At 45.3% G+C, this 19,129-nt stretch overlaps 1 long non-coding RNA gene across 1 annotated transcript; it reads right to left on the reverse strand.

Moving 5' to 3' along the window:
* Positions 1 to 1,655: 1,655 nt before the first annotated feature.
* LOC128346699 (uncharacterized) lies at positions 1,656 to 9,628 on the reverse strand. The gene is made up of 3 exons (XR_008317140.1): positions 9,583 to 9,628; positions 6,474 to 6,613; positions 1,656 to 2,198 (listed from the first exon to the last, which is right to left on the reverse strand). It is a non-coding gene; the product is annotated as an uncharacterized LOC128346699 (long non-coding RNA).
* Positions 9,629 to 19,129: the final 9,501 nt, after the last annotated feature.

The following is a 19,129-nucleotide window of genomic DNA, read 5'->3' on the forward strand; positions in this document are numbered from 1 at the left end:
CAAGGCAGCTATGAAAGTCTTACTTTTTCAGAGGGAGGACTGCACAGAACAGAGAGCAGTGAGCCTCTTGGAAGATGGGCTGTATCTAAAATTGCTAGATCCTGGAAGAGAGAAATGTCTCTTGCTCTGTCCTTTGAGTATTGCTTCCAAAGTGCCAGCCACAGATGACTTATACATGCTTGCGCTTATTATGGACGACACATAATAAAGAAATGATAGAAATCATATCTGCATGGCTTCAGACAGCTCCAAGAGAGCTGCTGCCACTTTTGTTTGACAAGACATTCAATCAAGAGAAGAGGCTCAAAATATTCCAGGAGGAGCCTTTTGCATTTTTAAGACTCCATATTTGTATCTGGATAACAGAAATCCTAGATGAGTAACATTAGTATACGTTCCCCATAAGCTGCATTCTGGAAGGCAGGGAGGAAATATTGTGAGCCTGACTGCCAACATTTATGTTACGACTAACATAAACATGCTCATCATTTAATCATCTCAGTACTATCAGAAGTATTTCTACCGGGTTTAGCTTTTTTCCTCATTTCACCATATGAATATGTATACATACAGTAGCATATGGGCAAGAAAGGCTTAGAATGCACCCCTTATTCATGATTTTGTTAATTGGATAAGAAAGATTCCCATGATACTTTCTTGGAGGAACTTAAGAGGCGCCCTGCTGGCCAGATCTAGGATCTCTCTTGTCTAGCGCTGTATTTCTCACCACGGTCGTCCAACGGCTTCTGGAAATCCGGCCTTCCCTGTGAATTTGGTGTTTCAGGTATTCTGCCTCTGAACACAGAGCAATGTGTACATTATCCATACGTTTGAATCCTTTTAGTTAATTAAGTCCAAGGCCTGGATGTTATCAATCAACTATTGGATAAAACTGCATCTTTCCCCAACAGGATTAATCCCCAAATTACTGGCAGCAGAGCCACAAGCATCCTGGTGCAAGGAAATAACGCACAAGCTTTCCTGCTGCGGATTATCTCCCGCTTTACTGTTGGAGGCTGGTGCGACTACAGCTCGCAGACTGGTGCGGCAAAGACTGGTCGATATAGAAATACAAAATGAAAGGGCTATTTTACCTCAATTTTACAAATCTGTACAGCTAAAGACAGACTTAAGCCCAGCTACCTACTTGTTTACGATTACTCAATGCAGTCATAGATGGGCTTTCTCTAGGGCGAGGTTTAACGCCTTCCCTTCAGCGCTTTTATATGGGAAGTATAACAAATTGCCCTATGAAAAGCGCATATGTCCTTGCGGCCAGGAGATCGAGTCAATGGCCCATATTTTATTAAAGTGCCCACTTTACCAGGATGTAAGGCAGCAACTAATTCATCCCTTGCTAAATAATTTGAAGGGGGAAACCGGGGATCTTCTTTTAAAGTACTTATTAGCCGATGAAGATTCAGTAATCTCCAGAACAGTTGCTAAGTACTGTTATGTGGCTTTTAAAATAAGAGTCTCAAACTCATGAGGGTATTCTTTTTTTTAAAAAAAACTGCCATTTTTAGGTGTATATGTATATATATTCTTCTTATAAGGATTTTATGTCATTTTGAGTTATTAATGACTGTACATTTCTCTTTTGGTCACTGACCGTAAATAAATAAAGTAAAGTAACTATCTGTTGAACTGAATTCTTTAATGGTTAGAAAACAATATTTCAATATGTAAAACATAATACAAATAAACAATATAATTTTAAGACAACAGCAGGGATTATAAAAGTTACCCCTTCAGTCCCATATTCATCTTGTAACCCACAGACCAATGCGCAGCCAGAGAAAGTGTGTACACCATACACAACATCAGTAAAACCAGAAAACATTAGATTAAAAAGGAACATTCTGCGATATATATTGAACCTTTGACTGTTTAGTAGTTTGAACAAACTTATTTAATTTAATTAGATTGTATCTAAGACCATAAGAAGAGCCTTACTGGATCAGACTCAAGGCCTACCTAGTCCAGCACCCTGTTTCCCACCCACTGTGTCCCACCAGATGCTTCTGGGATGTCCACAACCAGAAGATGAAGGCATGTGCCCTCTCTCTTGCTGTTGCTCCCCTCAACCTGGAGGCAGTCTATAGCCATCAGGTCTAGTAGCAGTTGATAGTCCTGATCTCCATGGATTTGTCTATACCTCTTTTATAGTCATCCAAACTGGTGGCCATTACCCTATCCTGTGGCAGAGAATTACATAGATTAATGATAAGATTATTTTAACATTAAAGTATCATCTCTAGACCAGTTGTTTTCAAACAGTGTCCCTGCAGTTTCCCAGAAGCTTAAAATAGGATATCTCAATGACTCAGTTCAGATAATACTCTGCTCTGCTGGCCCAACCCACTATATGATGAATAGCCTCCTGCTCATCCTGATGGACCATTCTGCTTCACTTAAACATATAGGGGAGCAGGACTGTTGAAGCCACCCACATGCACAGTTTAAATATTATATTTAAATACTGCCAAAGAGGCAAGGATCAAGCAGGCCATTCAAATACAAATACATTGGTACTTCATGGCTACCCAAAGTCCACCCATCATCCACTACAGCAAGACAACTACAGGAGTCTCCAAAGCACTAATGTGAACCACAGCACATGCATAACAAAGGTCAGTAATGGTGGACAAGCATCCTGAAACAAACTTGTCCACCACAACCAGTTATCCTTACAACACACAGCCATAGGGAGCTTTCAGTATGTTCTAGAGTGAATGCTTGGTATCAAGGCACCACTAAGCAGAGGTGCACTAACCCCCGGACCTTGGAGACCCGGTCTGGTAGTCCAAGGTCCGGGGGGAGCCTCCAAATGGCCAGGGGGCCTTGGTAGCCACCCCGTACCCACCCTGCCAAACCTCCATTTTTTTGGTTTGTTTGTTTTTAAACTTTTTTTCTTCTTTGCCACGGCCGAGGGGTGCCTGTGGTGGGGGAGTGGAGCAGTCCTTCTCCCTTCTCCCCCCCTCTGCCAGCGGCAGAGAGACTGGTGGAATGCTGGTCTTGTCTGTTTGGGCCAGTGGCTATGTGTGCCTTACATAGTGCAAGGCACACCTCACAGTTTAGAGATCGTCACACGATCGTCACACGATCATCACACGATCTCTAAACTACGCAGGCCACCTCACACTTTGTTAAAGACACTGGTCAGAACAGACAAGACAAGCGTCCGTCCAGTTTCTCCGCCACCGGGTGAGGGGGGGAGAAGGGAGAAGGACTGCTCCGCTCCCCCCAAACACACACACACACAGGCACCCTTCAGCAGTGGTAAAGAAGAAAAAAAGTTTTAAAAAACAATAGAAGTTTGGTAGGGCCGGTCCCCCAAAGGAGGTTTTGGGGGCCTTCACACATGGAGTGGGCCTCATGGCTGGGGGATATAGACAGTCTGGATGCCCAAATCATCTTGGTGTGCCCCTGCCACCAAGGCTGACAAACTGAGCTGAGGATCCATGGCTAGATCCTGAGATCCAAGAGGATCTCAAGAGTATTTGGGGTACATTCTGAGTACCCAGAATGTTTGGGGCAATATGCTAAATCATTGTAAACCGCTTAGAGAGCTCCAGCTATAGAGCAGTATATAAATGTAAGTGCTATTGCTATTGCTATCTAGTCTGAGCATCTGTAGAATAGAGGGAAGGAGTGGCCTGGTGTTACATTGTGGGATATGGGAGGACACAGCCTGCTTGCGTGTCAGTCATGTGAGCATGTGCAATGAGGATCATGTAGGGAAAGGTAGATAGTGTCCTTTCTCCCCCACCACCACCACCACCACCACCACCTGCCCTTCCCAGCCCTGGCACAAATGGTCATGTGAAGAACCTTATTATCCGGGACCTCCAAAAAAACCAAAATAAGGATTTTGATTTCTCAAGGACCTGGAAAAAGAGACTGAATTTCACAAACAGAAAACATTGGAGTGTATGATGTCACAATACACAATATAATATGTGGGCCACAAGAAAGCCATCACAGGGTGATGCTAAAACATTCCTTCACAGCACTTTTCAGATCTGACAGTTTGATAAAACATATTTCAAGTCGTTATGTTCCAGCAGAGATGGGGAGAGAGTTTTTTAAAAATGTAATAATAAAGTCAAATGTAATAGTTTTAAAATGTAATTCTTTAGAGAGAATGGTTTATGCTGGGTGATCATTTGAAGGAGCACCAGTCATTATTAACAGGAAGCACAGAGAAAGTGGATTTAAATCACTGAAGTAATAAAACTGGAACAAGAGCTAGCACCTTGAAAGGCATTTGGAGAGAAGATTGCATACAAATGCAATTAAAACGATGCTTATAAAATACTAAGATGTTAATTGGGTTTGGTCCCAGAAGCCCCAGCCGTACAGTATGTCAGAAGTTAGCTGGTTTGAAGTTTTAAAAGAGTGGTTTAATTTGTACACCTTGTCCTAATTACGAGGCTTTCTGCAGCCTGTGTATCTGCATGGTTTATTGTAGCTTAGAGTTTTGTAAAACAAACATACACCAGTTAATTGGGTTACTGCAATGGAAAATGGGGCTGGAGAACTGAAAGCTTTCTTGCTTGTGTTCCTTTACAGCTTGTAATGAATGTTCCAGCACAACGTCAAGCTCAACTGATTTGTAAGGTGTGTCGTTTACAACTTGCTTGTGTCACTGACCCCAAAAACTGAGACAGCAAAGCAGTGAAAACAAAGGCTTGCATGATATAATGTTGCTATGTTGGGGGGCTCAGGCCTTCCAGCTGGTTTATTTTGGCTTTTCCAAGCCCAAAAAGATTCCAACGAACTTGAACTTCACCTTCACTTTCCCACACTAAAGGTATGTCTAATCAGGGAGAGAACCTTACATTTTTTTTCAAAGAGTTTTGATCCAGTTGATAGAGCCACCTGTCAACACTCTGGAGTCATACATTAATTTTATAAACAGGGAATTAAATTTTAAGAGAATAAGGCCAATTCACACCTTTCCTAGTCTGGAGATCAGTTCACACAGTACACCCATGTGTAAGGAAGGACACAGAAGTAAGAGGTGGGCTCCAGTGACACTCTGTTCAGAACATTGTACATGATATACCCTGTGAATATACACCCATACACCTAATCTATTTTTTAAAAGAGTGAGCATATTGTACAGGAACAGAATACATGCATACAGGTGGAAGTGCATAACCCATATATGACACTCTCCTTACATAGAGGGTAGCCCCAGGGTAACAATGGTTGGGATGCTAATGTGAGATGTTAACATTGAGGTGGGTCTCACGATCAATGAGACCCACCTGGGGAGGGTGAGTGGGGAGAGCGGGTTAGCCCGCTCTCCCAGCACATGAACAGACAGTCTGCTCTGGGTGGCCAAAGCAGCCGCTGGGGGGAGCGGAGGCCGATTGGCCCCCGGAAGCTCCAGCATGCCCTGCGCGAGCGCGCTACTCGTGATTTTTAAAACCAGGTTTGCAGAGTGCTCACTCTGCAAACCTGGTTCAAGGGCAGGGGTAGTTAGGTGGGTTACCCACTTAGAAGCCGCCAGGCTCACAGCCAAGCCTGGTGGTTCACATGATAGGACGAAATTTCGTCCCATCGTGTGAATAGCCACATTGTCTGCCATACTATGCAGTGATTCAAAACTCTAAGGGAGAGGTGCACTCACTACAGCAATGAAGCTTAAGCACGCCCATGCTAAAGCAATGTGTAAATGCAGTTGTTATGGCATTCGCATTGTCTCCAATGGAAATACCATCACAACTGCATTCATACACTGCTTAGTAGCCGTGGAGCCACCTTACTGCCACAAGCAAGATGGGTGTGCTTTAGGCTTCGGTGCAGTAGTGAATGTGCCTCTCCATTAGAAGTGCAGATCACTGTGTGGTATGGAAGCCACTGTCAGCATCCCATCAATCCTAATGGTGCTGCTACTAACCACCAGGTCAATAAATGGGGGGGGGGGGGAAATGGCTGCCAACCTGGCATGTATAATGGAGACCTGCTTGGATGAGACCTCTATCCTCAAGGTTTCTAGATACAGCAGCAATGCAGTTTGATGGGTCAGGGTGTGTGTGTGCTAACTACAGGCCAGAGGGATTCCAGCTCCTTTTCAGGTAACCAAGGCCTAGGTATGGGACAGAAACTGCCTTCAGTACCCTAGTGGATGATCTATGTGGGTGCCTTCAGTAGTACCCTAGTGGAGAGACAGAGGAAGTGTGAATGTGTTGGTTCTCCTGCAGCTCTCAGAGACTTTTGATATTATCCAGGGGTGCAGAATCCCCCCATTTTATTGAACTCTCCTCAAAACACATGTTTCTCCCCCCCCCAAAAAAATCTTTCCTTTCCCCCTCTCCACCTCCCCCCCCCAAAAAAAATTATGAGGAGTTGCTCCTTACTTTCCCTCCATCTGCACTCCTGAATCAGCCATGGTATCCTTCTGGAAAGACCCTTGGGGGATGGGGCTAGGAGTCATTGTTTTGCAGTAGCTCCAGTCTTACCTGTAGGGTCAATCCCAGAAAGTAGTGCTGAGGGCTACTGCTGCTCCCAATGGCCTCTGGCATATGGAGTACTATAGGGATCGAGCTTGTCTTCCATGTTCTTCAACAGTACATAAAGCCGCTGGATGAGGTCATCTGGGCTGAAATGTCATGAGTATGGAGATGGCATTCATCTTTAGGTCTCATTTCAGCAATCTAATCCTAGGAAGCCATTGAAAACCCTGAACCAGTGGCCAGAGGCAGTTTTGATCTGGATGAGGGCAAACAAACTGAAACTAAATTCAGACAAGATGAAGGTGCTGTGAATAGGAAGAACTGCTCTAGGTGGAGGAGTTCAGCCTGTTTCGAATGGGCCTGCTCTCTCTGCCCCCTGCACACCTTGAGAGTACTCCTGGATCCAATACTGTCCTTAGATGCCAGGAGTGTGATTTGCAACATTGGGTGGTGTGCCCGCTATGTCCCTTTCTGGAAGAACCTCTGAAGAAAAAACACTGTAATCATGGAGAGCAGGGGGTGGAGTTTCAGAATGTTTCAGAACAGGTTAGAACTTCCAAACACATCTTGGGACTGTTTTATTCTCTCAGTTCAGGCTTCAATAAAGATAATGGTTTTCTCTCACACTACAGGTGTCACTTAATTTAGGAAAACCTGGAGGTTTGCATTATCACTCATTGCTGCTGTTGTGAATTGTCACTGTACTTAACTTGTGTACATTCAGGCTTTACATAGAATTGCTAAGCACCCTACTTCTCAAATTTCATAACCATTTAGCCTCACTGTTCCCAGGGTGTGGGAACAGTGTGTGTGTGTATGCGTGTGTGTGTGTGTGTGTGTGTGTGTGTGTGTGTGTGTGAGAGAGAGAGAGAGAGAGAGAGAGAGAGAGAGAGAGAGAGAGAGAGAGAGAGAACAGGGGATAACATTCCATGCATCTGATGGCATGGGCTATAGTCTGCAAATGTTTATGCTTCAATAAAATGTGTTAGTCTTTAAGGTGCCACAAGACTTTTTTGACAGCTTCTAGAGTAACTTACTCCTCAGGCAAGCATCAAGGCTATATTACTCCTAATTATTGAAATAAATTTCAGCAATAATCCAATTGAGAGTAAGTAGTCCTATAGAGTAACTCCTGAATAGGACTACTGAATGACTTAGTCTGGATACTGCTCAAGGAAGGAAGGAATACACAATCATAAGGTATAGCATTATATAATATTGCAGACATACCTCTGCACAGATATTTTGAGATCAAAGTATGCGGAAGTGTAGGTGCATGTTCAGTCCGTGTTGTTTCTTACAATGAGTCCATGGCCAAGCTAAGATTTGAAGCCATGTTTCTGAAGTCTATTTCCTATGCCCTGTACTCTGAACCACATTCTCAAATTACTGGATTTCTTTCTTTTAATGAATTCTGCAATTCACACAAGCTACGAATGTCCACTTCATTTAATTTCCTTCAGATCCTCACTTGGAAAACTTCAATGTTGTTTCCACTGTTTTGAAAACTGGCAATTATAAATTAACTGACAATTATTCCCAGGCAGTATGTTCCCCTTGAAGAAGCTGACTTAAAGGATCAGTGACATCACAAAGCAAATTTGAAACGATAACATCCAATAGACAAAAAATTACTTGAATCTGGGAAATCACAGAGAAAGTTGTCTATTCACACAGGGGCATAGCAAGGTTGTAGTGGGTCCTTGGACAATAGTGAAGATGGCCCCTGGCCCCCTGCCATAAATACTTTCCCCACCATATCATTGTTGCAGAAGAACTGTAAGGACATGCTAAAAAACAAAACATTCTCAGTTCACCCTTTCTCTCACTCCTGTACTAATAATATCACACACTCCCCATGCACACAGACACCTTCACATAAACACTAGTGCACAGGCATTTTCCTGCCTCGGAAACTGTTTTTTAACATATACCTCTTGACCTGAAGTCGAGATGAGTGCTCCAGTCAGGACCCAGCAGCATGCCAGTGGGCCAGGGAGACAGAAGGGGGAAAGTGGAGAGTGAACAGTTGCCCAACCAATCAGCCCTCTCTCTCAGGAGCCCAGGGAAATTTGTCCTCCACCACTTCCTCAATTATAGCTAAGCCCCTGTATTTACATATGCATGTTGCAGAGAAGTGTTAGAATGCATATGTGTGAGGGGGGGGGCTGAAGTTGGATGCTGTGCTTCACACCACCTTATAAGCATTCTCTGAAAAGGGTCCTATCCAGATAGAATTCTAAATAGGTTCCACAGGAACTCTACACTACATACAAATACAGATATTATTCTTCAGTTGCTTTTTTTGTACGAATAAGGATTTTTTAAAATACAAAAAGAGGTTCAACATTTGCTTAATTTTCTACATACCCCAGTTTTCATCCTTGTATACTAGTTTAGCTAAGCGTGCTTTGCATTACGTAGACTACTCCAAATGCCACTTGAACCTTTTCAGTGTGTTGTCATCTGCAAATCCATTTGTTGGCACACAGAGAGTCAGTAAACAAGCTTAGCTTCTGCAAGTGGTATCTCAAAATTTGTGCTTGTGAAATATCTGCTTACAGCAGGACATCTGGGTAAGGCTGTTGGGGTCTAAAGTGTACGTCACAGGTAGTTTTGACTACAAATAGGTCTACGACAAATTGAAAATCTAAACTGAGGCCCACTAGAATCATTCCTTGCTTCCAATGGAGAGCCATGCTGCAGAAAGGTCCTGAAGAATTGCTAAAACAACGTCAGATTTTGAAACACTCAATCCACCACATAACATGGAAACATGGAACAGCTTTATAATATATAGGCTCTAGTTTGTTTAGAGACCTAATAAATGGGGTGGGGTGGGGTGGTTAATTTAAAAAAAATCGCATCAGTCCACAGCTCACTTGGGAGTGGCAGAAGAACTTCGGGCGTTTTCACAAGTGACACTAAAGCTGCAGCCCTATGCATGCTTTCTTACTTATTGGGAGTACCAGTAAATCCATTACAATGCTCACAGGAGGTGGGTGGGTGGATGGGGAAAACTATTCCTTTTATTGTTCAACAACGGTGCTTTCATAGAGCCCATTAACATGTGTTAAGTTACCTCAGGGTAAAACTCACTCAGGGTAAAACTCACCTCAGGGTAAAACTCACTAGACTCACTTTGCCCTCTTGTTTTCTTCTAACAGTGGCTGAAATAAGCCTGAAAGATAGGCAATGAGGAGATTCTCATGATCAGCAAAAGGCGGGCTAAGGGATTCCAGTCGAACAGGTTTGATGTCAAACAGGTTCAGTTCAATGTCTCAGGGTTGAACCGAACCATCCCCTGTTCGTCCAGCCCTGGACTGAAACCACCACCCCTCCAACTGTTTGTGGGGATTCACAAACTTTAAAAAAAACAAAAAACTTTTTTTGCCTTATCTCCTTTGGAGAAGCTCATCGAGGCAGCGGCAGTGTGTGTGTGGGGTGTGTGTGTGTGGTCCATGGAGGTAACCCCACCAGCCAGTTCTTCGGCCAGTTTGGGCCTCCGTAGTTCAGAGCAGTGGCCATTATGGATGCTGCCACGCATACAGAAATGGCCACTGTGAGGCCTGGCATGTCCCAGGGCCTCACAGAGGCCATTTGTGCATGTGTGGTGGCATCCAAAACTGCCGCTGCGCCAAACTACAGAGGCCCGAACAGGCTGAAGAACCTGCCGAAACTGCCGGAGGGGGTGGCAATGGAGGCTGGCAGTGGGAGGGGGAATCTCCGCCCCCCCCCGCCTCGAGTACCTTCCCTGAAGGAGATATGGTTAAAAAAATATATATTAAGGTCTGCAAAACGCCCCCCAACCAAACCGGGGGGGGGGGGGGTTCAAGGGGGTGCCAGACCAAACTGGTCTGGTCAGGTTCGAGTCCAATCCGGACTCGAACTGGGCCAGCCAGTTCCATGCCCATTCTTACAGTCTAGGGGTGTGCACAAGCCCAGAATAGTGGTTCTGTCAAACTAACTGGCCAATCCAGTCCATTCAATCGAGCTGGTTTGGCAGTCCAGGTGGCAAAACACGTAAAGGAGAATGAAGTGAGTATTCCCTTTTACAAGTAAAGAGGTGGAGGAATCCACCAAAAGGTGCAGAGGAGTGGCAAGAAAGGTTGTTTAAGGTTTTTACTGGCTCACCACTGCCCACAGTACAGCCCAATCACAGGCCAGTGATTGGGCTGTACTGGGGGGTGGTGAGCCAATAAGAACCTTGAACAACCCTTTTTACCTCTCCCCCGCTGCCAGCCTATTCTCCTTCAGTATCGAGCCAGTTCAGCTCAAATAGGGCTTGGTCCATTTTGATCATGGACCAAACCAGTCCCGGTTCGGTTCACAATCGAGCTGCCAAACTGGCCTGTTTCTATGCAAACAGATTCTATATCAAGTGGTTTGTGCACATCCCTACACTGGCTATATACAATCTTGCAAACTGTTGTGTCAGTGGAATGGCATGTTAATGAGGTAGCATTCAGACCCCAGCCTCCATCCTTCCAAAACTTATAGCCAAGTCACTAGAGCCTGGTCTTTTTTACTGTCTAGACCAGGGCTCCTAACCTTGGGTCCCCAGATGTTTCTGGACTTCATTTCCCATCATTCTTTGCCCATTATGGCTGGGTATGAGGAGAGTTGCAGCCTAATAGTATCTGCGTACCCAAGGCTGAGAACTTCTGGTCTACACCTCTGAAGGTTTTAATACAGTACTTTAATTTAGTGTTCACTCAGTTCCTGATATGAATCCAGACTTATTACTATTTTTTATCCATTTTTATTTTATATGACTCAGCTGCTCATTTAAAAAGACTACTGTAGGTTATAGACTTTAAAAGTGATTCCCTATAGGCTGTGTAAAATATGGTGTCTATTACATGACAGCTTGGTGTTGATGGTTAATTTTGGAGCATTGTTCAGGAACCCATTGAAAGATGACATAAAGAAGAGACTTTTTACCCTGTAAAACAGAAAAGTAAAGTAGCAGTTCTCTGTAAGTGCTTTTATATATCACCATGGATGTTCTATATAATTATTTTAAGATACTTAATTAAAAAATACATCATTCGTACAATACAAATAAAAATGTTAGAGTTTTCCCACCACCACCACCCTTTAAAGCAGCTAGAACTGCAATCTTGGTGAAATACATTGCTACTCTTGATTAATGACCAGTGTGTTAGTTAGCAGATGTTGTATTAACTAGAGAGGAATGCGGCTTACAAGAATTATTCTTAAGCATCGTGATGGAGTGGGAAGGAGGACTGAAGTAATCTATCACACAGCCAATGTGATGGTATTGGGTGGCAACCCTAAGTGGCAATACAGAACTTGGCACAGGAATCAGAGATGCTATGGCAAGTTGAACTGTTGAGGATCCCAATTACCTAAAGTGCAGTTACTGATAGAAGCCCTATTCATGCATCATGTTCAAGGCACACAAATCTGTGTACAGCGCAGCTTGGCCAGGGTGTATGTGCGGCAGCCTCCAAAATGACCGCTGCCACTGGGTAAAGGGCTGGAATGGCCTGAAAATGAGCCAAAATGGCCCTTACAGGAGGCCAGTGGAGGGAGAGGGTGCGGAGACCATCACCACCCCCATGGCCATGCCAGCACACAAACACACCGAAGGCCACTGGACCTGCTGGTCAGTGATTCTAAAATAATAATAATAATAATAATAACAACAACAATGTCCATGTTGTTGCTGTTGTTATAGATATTGTTGCAGAATATAGGCTGTTCCCAGCAGCTTTACTGGGAACAGCCTATATTCTGCGACGATATCTATAACAACAGCAACAACATTGACAATAAAATTCAACCATCCGAGGTCCTTGGGAAGGATGTCTGGATAAAACAAACCAGTCAATAACACCTGTCTGACTGTGTAAACAAGAAATAATAATAATACTAATATCTACAAATTGAAATTGAAAGGCTGTGGCAGAAAAAGACCAAAATAATCCCAGTGGTAATTGGCACCCTAGGTGCAATTCCAAAACAACTTGAAGAGCACCTCAACACCATAGGGGCCACAGAAATCACCATCAGCCAATTACAAAAAGCAACTTTGCTGGGAACAGCCTATATTCTGCGACGATATCTGTAATAACCAACAGTATTGATGATAAAATTCAGCCATCCCAGGTCCTGGGGAAGGACTCGATGTCTGGATAAAAACAAACCAGTCAATAACACCTGTCTGACTGTGTAAACAAGAAATAACAACCACAACAACGTTAGAACTGCTCCCCTACTCTCCAGGGCTGCAGGTTCCAGAAATGCCCCCCAAGCCCCAAAATCAGCCAAATATTTGGGAAGAGAGAGAAAATTAAATGAAAGAGCCTCAAAATGGTTTCATCCTCTAAAATGATGACTGGAAGTGACAACAGAAGTCATTTCCAGTCACTTCACAACCATAAACTGGCCAATTTTAGCCTATTTTTGTACCTTGGATAAAGAAACCGGCTCTCTAAGACCCATCCACGGATATGCAGTTGCTGGAACTGTGAGTGATGAGGGCCACCTGTGCAGTCATTTACACAAAAACATGTACATGTGTGCAGACATCTGTATGCACATACATCATTGTATAACAGTCCTTTGTGGCAGAGGGGGCTGTTGGGAAGCTTTAGAGACATAAATACTGCTGAAGACACGCTGGCTGCACGGGAGGAGGAGGAGAAAGGTTTGCGGGTCCGGCTGTTGTTTCCCCCCTCCCTCCCTCCCCCCTCCACCACTCGGATTCTACATCTGGCCCCTCTGGGTTTGTTTTCCATCTTGCCCTGACAAGGAGCTGCCTGCCAGCCTGCTGTCTTCAGAAAGCCTGACAACCAACACCTGTGTCGGCCAACAGTCCTTTGCGGCAGAGGGGGCTGTTGGGAAGCTTTAGAGACATAAATACTGCTGAAGACACGCTGGTGGCATGGCCGGCGGCGTGGCCAGCGGCCTGCCTGTAGGGGGCCGCCAAAGGGGGCCAGCCTTTGGGGCTGGGCCTTCGGGGGTGGGGCTGAGGGCTGGGGGATGGTTCTTTTGTGGGTGGGTGGAGTTTTTGGGACAAGTGCTGTTTTTATTGCCCTGAGTTGTGCCAGACCTAGTTGATGAGATGTGTTTGGGCTCTCCTGAAGGGGATGATGCAGGGGGTGCGCCTGGCAGCCTTGGGGCAGCTATTGCTGTAGTGGTGGGGAATAGAAGAATTGGTGCTGGCAGAACAGCTGGCCGTTACAGGGGAAGAGAAATTAGTAATTTAGTAACCATTTCTACTTCCAACTGTTCTGACAACTCTCAGGCCTTGGGGAGCAGCACCAACTACCCACAGAGCCTGACCTTGCTCCTTTGTAATGCCAGGTCAGTTCAAAACAAGACCGAAATTGTTCATGATCTAATCATGGATGAGGGAGCTGACCTGGCATGTATAACTGAGACCTGGTTGGGGGAAGTGAGTGACCCAGTGTGGGCTCAGCTTCTCCCTCCAGGTTACTCTGTTGTGGAGCAGGTATGGGGAAGTGGGCGGGGGGGTGGGGGGTGGAGTGGCTGTGGTCCATAAAAATACTATCTCCCTTACCAGGGCCCCTGTGAGACAGCTGACCTATATTGAGTGTGTATTCTTGAGGCTGGGAACTAGGGATAGATTGGGGATTCTGTTGGTGTACCGTTCACCCCGCTGCCCAACTGACTCCCTAACTGAGCTGATGGAGCTGGTCGCGGAGTTGGTGTTGGAGTCCCCCAGGCTTTTGGTGCTGGGGGACTTCAATATCCACTTTGGGACTGGCCTGTCTGGTGCTGCTCAGGAGTTCATAGCGGCCATGACAACTATGGGCCTATCCCAATTAATTTTTGAACCAACTCATGTTGCCGGCCACACACTGGATTTGGTCTTCTGTTCAGATCAGGGGGGTGTTCCGTGGGTGGGGAATCCGGAGGATACCCCATTGTCATGGATGGATCACTACCTGGTTAAGGTTGGTATCACGGTCACAATCCACCCCTGCAGCGGTGATGGACCGATTAGGATGGTCCGCCCAAAAAGGCTGCTGGACCCAGCAGGTTTCCAAAAGGCCTTGGAGGGTTTCGATGTTGGTGCGGCCGGTGATTCTGTCGATGCCCTGGTGGGAACATGGAATAGAGAACTCACCAGGGCAGTAGATATTATCACTCCTAAGCGTCCCTCCAGGCCTGCTTCTAAGATGGCCCCCTGGTACACGGAGGAGTTGCGGGGGATGAAGTGGCTTGGTAGGCAACTGGAACGCAAGTGGAGGAGAACTCGGCTCGAATCTGACAGGATGCAGCATAGAACCCACTTGAAGACCTATGCAATGGCAGTGCGCGCAGCAAAAAAGCGTTTTTGGTCGGCGCGCATTGCGTCTGCGGGCTCACGTCCGGCAGAGTTATCCCGGGTGGTGAGGAGTATAATCTCTGCTCCTTCTGCCTCAAATCAGCTCCCAGAGACACTCTGCTGTGACGCCTTTAGTGGGTTCTTTGCAAATAAAATCTCCTGTATTTGGGCCGACTTGGACTCCACTATTTCTGCGGGGTCTGTGAGGGAGGTATCCAGCAATCCCTCTTGCAGTGTTAGGTTGGATCAGTTTCAATCTGTGACTCCTGATGATGTGGACAAGCTGCTTGGAGCGGTACAGCCTACCACTTGTTCTCTGGATCCTTGCCCGACCTGGCTGCTTCGATCTAGCGGAGAGATTGTTGGAGATGGCCTAGTTAATATCATAAATGCATCGCTGGGGGAGGGTAGGGTGCCTCCTTGTTTGAAGGAGGCAATAGTTAGACCTCTTCTTAAGAAGCCTACCCTGGATCCCTCAGCAATGGATAGTTATAGGCCAATCTCCAATCTCCCCTGGCTGGGCAAGGTAATCGAGATGGTGGTGGCTAACCAGCTCCAGGCAGTTTTGGAGGAAACTGATTATCTAGACCCATTTCAAACTGGCTTTAGAACGGGCTATGGGCTTGAGACAGCCTTGGTCGGCCTGATGGATGACCTTTACCGGGGAATCGACAGAGGGAGTGTGACTCTGTTGGTCCTCTTGGATCTCTCGGCGGCGTTCGATACCATCGACCATGGTATCCTTCTGGGTCACCTGGAGGAGTTGGGAATAGGGGGCACTGCTTTGCAGTGGTTCCATTCCTATCTCTCGGGTAGATCCCAGATGGTGGAGCTTGGTGACAGTCGCTCCTCAAAGCAGGAGCTGTTATACGGAGTCCCTCAGGGCTCCATTCTGTCACCAATGCTTTTTAATATCTACATGAAACCGCTGGGTGAGGTCATCAGGAGATTTAGTGCTGGGTGTTATCAGTATGCTGATGACACCCAAATCTACTTCTCCTTTTCATCTTCAGGAAATGGCACTCACTCTTTAAATGCCTGCCTACAGGCAGTAATGGGCTGGATGAGGGAGAACAAATTGAAGCTGAATCCAAGCAAGGCAGAGTTGCTCATTGTGGGGGCTCAGAATCTGAGGAGTGAGTTAGATCTCCCTGTGCTGGATGGGGTTACACTCCCCCAGAAGGAGCAGGTGCGCAGCTTGGGAGTACTCCTGGACCCAGGCCTCACCCTGGTTTCTCAGGTGGAGGCCATGGCCAGGAGTGCTTTCTATCAGCTTCGGCTGATTCGACAGCTGCATCCATTCCTTGAGGAGGATGACCTCAAAACAGTGGTGCACCAGCTGGTATCCTCCCAGCTTGACTATTGCAATGCACTCTACGTGGGGCTGCCTTTGTACTTAGTTCGGAAACTTCAATTAGTTCAGAATGCGGCAGCCAGATTGGTCTCTGGGGTAACCTGGAGAGACCATATTACACCTATTTTGAAACAATTGCACTGGCTGCCGATATGTTTCCGGGCAAAATACAAAGTGCTGGTGATTACCTTTAAAGCGCCCTGAGCCATTTCGGAAGGGCGGTATATAAATCAAATAAATAAATAAATAAATATGGATAGGGCTACAGCCTTCAAGTGTGAAGAGCTGAGTAAGCACACGTAACATCATTTCTGTTATTCCCAAACTTTACCTGTCTGCTTTAGATATTCTTCTAAGTTTTTGTTCTTTAAGAATATTACAAAAGCTTGTAAGGAACCACAAGAAATCAGATTTGAGGTAACTTCACATAAGAAGGGCCATAAATCAGTGGTAAGTCGTATGTTATGCTTGCAAAAGGACCAAATAAAGCTATGAAAACCACTTATCCTGATGAGCTATCTCTAAAAAGGTTAAGTTAAAATGCATGTATAATAAATAAAAATACACATGTAAGCCATAGGACTAGATTATAATTGTTATACAAATATACATGTATTTTAACTTAACCTTTTTCGCAAGAACACATCAGAGTAGGTGTTTTACATAGCTTTATTTGGTTATATTAAAAGCATGTTAGCTTGTTTATATTGGGTTGTATTTTCATTTGGGGGGGTTCCAGTAGAATTTCTGGTATTCATTAAACCTCAGTAGATCTTTGTGTGTGTGTTTTTTCTTTCCATGAAAAAGGCCCAGGTCCAGTCACTGGTATCTCTAATGAAAAAGGAGATCCTTTCTCAGGACTAGGAAATACCCATGCCTTAGACTCTCTAGGCTGGGAGAAACTTTCCAGAAAGTTGCTGCCAGTCAGGGCAGGCAGTAATTGATCTGGATCAACTAGGGTTTACATGGTATTCAGGCCTCCGGTGACAGAGAGAGGGCTACAGAGGACTACAGACCTGCAAGCAGTCTTCAATGCCCACGCATTGAAGCTTGCTTTGTTCAGCAGTCGAGCACGGATGGGGAGGGGGGAATGATTTTCACATCTCTCCTTTCCCTTCAGAAGCCCTTTCTACTTGTAATAAAGCTGTTGCTGCGGGTTGTGGAGCCCTCCTTCCAGCACTAGAGGGCTGCATTTCATGCCAGCCAGAATTTGAAATAAGTTGTTATAACTTATAAGAGCTTATGCCTACTTTCCTTTCACTTTTCCTATTATTTATTTATTTATTTATATTGTTCTGTTTTTATACTGCCCTTCATTAAGCATGTCAAGGCAGTTTACAATACAATAAAATTCCATAAATGTTACATTTACAACTGGACTAAATTTGGTTCAGATCGGTTAGGTGGTCCACAGGTTAGAGCTCTTGTGCCTCAAACATTCATGCATCCGCCATCTTGGATCAGGGTGTTTACATACTATGCCATTGAGATGTCCCTGTGTGTACAACTACAACTGTACCTAATTTGGTTCAAGTTCATTAGATGGTCCACGGGTTAGCCCATTTGAACCTCAAACATCCACATGTCTTCCATCATGTAGTGGGGTGGATGACATCATCACAAACTACACCACTGGGACTCCCCTATGTATCCCTACAACTGTAGCAAATTTGGTTCAAGTCGGTTAGGTGGGTCACAAGTTAGCCCACTTGCGCTGCAAAGGTTTATGTGTCCGCCATCTTGAATTGGGGTAAATGACATCATTACAAACTACACCATTTGGGTGTCGCTGTGTGACACTCACTACAGCTATACCTAATTTGGTTCCAATTCATTATACAGTCCACAAGTTAGTCCATTTGTGCCTGAAACACTCATAGGTCCACCACTGTCAGCAATCTGGCCACCCAGTAGGGAAGTCTAGGATGATAGTTAGCAAAAGACCTGTCCGGGTTGCAGAAGCGAAACACGGCTCGAAAATGTCTCTGGCTCTGGCTGAAGGCTGTTGACACTAGGGATGACATGTGTTGTCTTCCAGCGGCTAACTGCAAGCTGTAGGCATGCTTTATAGTCCAAGCTGATAACTCTCAGCTGGCAAGGATTCAAGGCTTATCAGCCCTCTGCAAGAGGCACTTATTCTTCTGATGGTTTCCAAATGTGCCTGCCACCTTGTGACCCGCCTCTGCTGTGGAATCATTGGGGCTTGCCTGCACCGCTCATCCTCCAGTTCGTCAGTCGCTGTCTCTGCTGCCTCAGACTGCTGTGCCTGCTCTGAGACATCAGCCAGACCTGCCTCAGCCATCTCTTGGGAACTGACAGTCGGGCTCTGTCCCTCAGGGACCCCTGCATCGGCTGAAGGGCTGTCAGCTTCCCCTTCCTCCTAGCTGAGAGCGAAGGCATAACAACCATCTTGAATTGGGGTGGAGAACATCATTTCACACTATGTACCATTGGGACATCCCTATGTGTCCCTATAACTGTAGCAAATTTGGTTCAAATTAGTTAGATGGGTCACAAGTTAGCCCACTTGTGCCTCAAAAGTTTATGCATCCACATCTTGAATCAGGATGGCATCATCACAAACTACGCCATAGAGGTGTCCCTATGTGTCCCTACAACTGTAACCAATTTAGTACATATTGGCATTGCGAAGTTGATGGAGGGGGAGGGACACACAGAATGCCAGATGATTTCATAAGCCTACTGGAAAGTAGGCTATAAATAATCTGAAACTACTAAGTTTACTAAGTAAACAGAAAATACTAGCAAATCTGACTGGCCACCTTCAGATGTAATGCGGAACACTGGGTCTTATGGACCCACAGTTCTGCACCCACTCCCCTGCTCTCTCATCCACAGTCAGATGTTTAGGAGAGCTGCCTCTATGAAGTCAGCGAGTCTACAGAGAGGTGGGGGAGCTGGCTTTGCGGGCTTCCTTCTCAAAAGCTTTAACAATCAGCTTTAAGAATCTTTAGGCCAAATTAA

This window comes from Hemicordylus capensis, chromosome 2 (genome assembly GCF_027244095.1).
Source record: "Hemicordylus capensis ecotype Gifberg chromosome 2, rHemCap1.1.pri, whole genome shotgun sequence".
Taxonomy (NCBI): Eukaryota; Metazoa; Chordata; class Lepidosauria; order Squamata; family Cordylidae; genus Hemicordylus; species Hemicordylus capensis.